General features: G+C 39.4%; 1 non-coding gene across 1 annotated transcript; it reads left to right on the forward strand.

The window, feature by feature from the left end:
- The first annotated feature begins 1,895 nt into the window (after positions 1 to 1,895).
- LOC118484582 lies at positions 1,896 to 2,002 on the forward strand. The gene has a single exon (XR_004873690.1). It is a non-coding gene; the product is annotated as a small nucleolar RNA R71 (small nucleolar RNA).
- Positions 2,003 to 2,918: the final 916 nt, after the last annotated feature.

The raw sequence follows: 2,918 nt of genomic DNA on the forward strand, positions 1-2,918 counted from the left end.
GGTGGAAACACACTTTTCGCCCAAGCTGCAGCAGAGGTTAGCTCTTGACTAGATTGTGAGTCAATACTCCAGTCCCAAGGACTTGTACAACTCATTTTGATGAAATACAAATAGAAGACCTACACAAACACAAACTGTTAAAGTTCAAACAGACACGAATTGAAAGATACTGACTTGTTCGAAAGATCAAGACTTGTTCGAAGGATCACCAGTGTTCGAAAGATCACTGTTGAGTTTCGAACAAAGACTTCGAAAGATTCACAATTTGAAAGATCCTTATCTTTCGAACACTAATCTCGAAAGATTCACAATGAAAGATCCTTATCTTTCGAACAACAATTTTGAAAGATTCACAATGAAAGATCCTTATCTTTCGAACAACAATTTCGAAAGATTCACAATTTAATGATCCTTATCTTTCGAATATATATATATCTTTCAACTAAATTCCCTGTATCGAAGGATAAGTTACCAACTTCGAAGGATGGATCGAAAGATGATTATCTATCGAGCCTTCCTTGATCGAAAGATGATCGTTCGATATCGAAAGATATCCTTCGATCGCTTCTGACACAACTGACGAAAAGGTGACAGGTTGGTGAGAAAGGTGATTGGTTGGTGAACCAACTTTCGGCAGAAAGGATGTTCTGACCTCAACTTTTCACCAACTTTGATTTTTAAACAAAATATGCCCAAAATGGCAAACCTTATCCAAAAAGTTCAGTCACCGGAACACACCGGAATTTGGCCGGAAATCACCAAATTTTGTACAAACAATTTGTAAGTTACCCAACCCGCTTTTAAACACTCCCGGTTGGTTTAGAACACGTTTTTATGCCAAGAAATCCCAGAAAATCACTAAAAACGGGAGCTAAACCAAGTGTCAAACACACCAAGACTTGAACAAAACCCGGTTTTTAACAAGGTAAAGAGCCACGGCTCTGATACCACTTGTAGGTCCCTCGCGGAGGATGAGGTTAAACCTTAACCTTGTTATAGTAACACACAAGCGAGTGCGGAATCCAAGCTAGTATGCAAACCGAGTTGAGACAAGAATAAACACAAAACACACAAGATTCACCGATTAACACCACTTGTATTAATGCGAATGAAGGTTCCGGTTACAAGCACAAGGTTTACAAATCGGTTTTGTAAACTCTCTCTAAGTGTGTGTGTGTTCTTGACAGAAAACTCTCTCTATCTCTCGAGTCTATCTTTCTGTCTGTGTCTCCAAGTCTAAACTGAAAAGAACACATTGCATGGGTATATATACCCAAACACAGGTAGTCTGTCCGAAGGATCATCATGGCTGATCGAAGGATCCGATAGATGATTGAAGGATCATCTATCGAAGTCAAACCTGTCGAAGGACCTATGTATATCTCGAAGGATGATCTGTCGAGATTCATCTTTCGAGCTCATCGAAGGATCTAAACTATCCTTCGATGAGACATCCTTCGGCACAGACATTTTACATTCATGCACAAACTGCTTGGCCAAGTCAAACTAGGAGGATAGTTGACTTGGTCAAACTTACAAGACTAACATAGACATCGTTTTACATCGAGACCGAATACAGACAAAGTACAGACACAAGTGCACCAACAATAACCGAGACTGTTTTTATCATTTCTAACTTTTTAATTTTTGAAGAAAGGGCCTCGATTTGGGCTTGTAAAGAAGTGCTTTCATCAACCTTATGGGCGCCCGGGGCAATGGATTTATTACCTCGTGGAGTGTGCCATTGAAAATTGGTTTGAGAAATTTCCTCAATTTTATTATATATTTCCTATGGGCGGCGATTACCTAAAAGTACCCCGGAGCTAGAGTCATGTGTTTGTCTAGTATGTGGCAACAATCCATTATAGAAAGTGGATACTTGTTGCCACACCACAAGACCGTGATGAGGACACTTTCGTAATAGCTCCTTGAACCTTTCCCAAGTTTCATATAAGGATTCCCCCTCGTCTTGCGAGTATGTATTAATTTCAGTCATTAATTTAGCCGTTTTAGCGGGAGGGAAATACTTATATAGAAATTTTTGGGCTAGTTCATCCCAGGTGTTTACCGAACCAACTGGGAGGGTGTTAAGCCAAGCTTTTGCTCGGTCTTTTAGTGAGAATGGAAACATTCGAAGGCGGATGTCGTCATTTGATGCTCCATTGATCTGAAAGGTATCACATATTTCTAAGAAATTAGTGATATGTAGATGGGGATCCCTACCCCCCCCCCCCAAGATTGACGGTTTGTAAGGGTGGTACACACCCATGATTTGTTTGATTATTTTAATTCACATGTTTAGTATCTAGCCTACAAAATATCTAATGGATAAATATGATGGTTAGTCTATAAATAAACCCACTAGATCATATGCTCATAACATTCACAATCCACTTAAACAATTCACTCCTCTCCCTCCCTCACTTGTAGTCTCGGCCGAGAGCACTCACATTCCTCCACCTACTTTCAAATTTTTATCTAGCCATTTTTCATACAAACATTGAAGCAAGGGATCACATCAGGAAGCTCGGTGCACTCGGGAACACAAGGACCTCACTACGTTGCTATTAACCAACCGTTTTTCGACTAGTTTCTTGCCTAGCCTCGAGCTAGTAGTAAATGACTCTAAACGCCTTCTTGATCTATTCTAAAGTGGTTAATAAAAATTTTGTCGGTTGAAAACCATGAACATACAAGATCACCAACTAAAAGTCTATTAAAGTGATGAACATGATGGCTAATAGATGGATAATTGTGTAAAACTTGTGAGACTTGTTTTATTATGATTATTTAGTGTTGTTTGATGCTAGTAGTAGCTCAGATCGTCGTCTAACCCGGCTAAGTCGTGTTCATGTAACATGACCTAGAGTATGTTAAAATGTGAAAGTGGTCAGATGAACAACACTACTACTATTAAA

Source organism: Helianthus annuus, chromosome 11 (assembly GCF_002127325.2).
Source record: "Helianthus annuus cultivar XRQ/B chromosome 11, HanXRQr2.0-SUNRISE, whole genome shotgun sequence".
In the NCBI taxonomy this organism is placed as follows: domain Eukaryota; kingdom Viridiplantae; phylum Streptophyta; class Magnoliopsida; order Asterales; family Asteraceae; genus Helianthus; species Helianthus annuus.